Below are 209 nucleotides of genomic sequence, written 5' to 3' on the forward strand. Positions count from 1 at the left end.
GGTGTCGTGAGCAGGGACGGTGCAGTCCTGTTCTCTAGGAGAATGCCCTCTCTTTCTTGACGTGGTGGGCCTCTCTAGTGACGACATCTCTGTGCCTAGACCTTTTTGTGGGGTGATGTCTAACTGCTGACTCAGGTTAGCTGGGGGCTGGGGGCTGGGGGCTGGGAGCTGTGCTGAGCCTCTTCTCACTGACTGAGCCCCTACCTTTG

Source organism: Orycteropus afer, unplaced genomic scaffold (assembly GCF_000298275.1).
Source record: "Orycteropus afer afer isolate SDZICR_OR568_19922 unplaced genomic scaffold, OryAfe1.0 scaffold00541, whole genome shotgun sequence".
NCBI lineage: Eukaryota > Metazoa > Chordata > Mammalia > Tubulidentata > Orycteropodidae > Orycteropus > Orycteropus afer.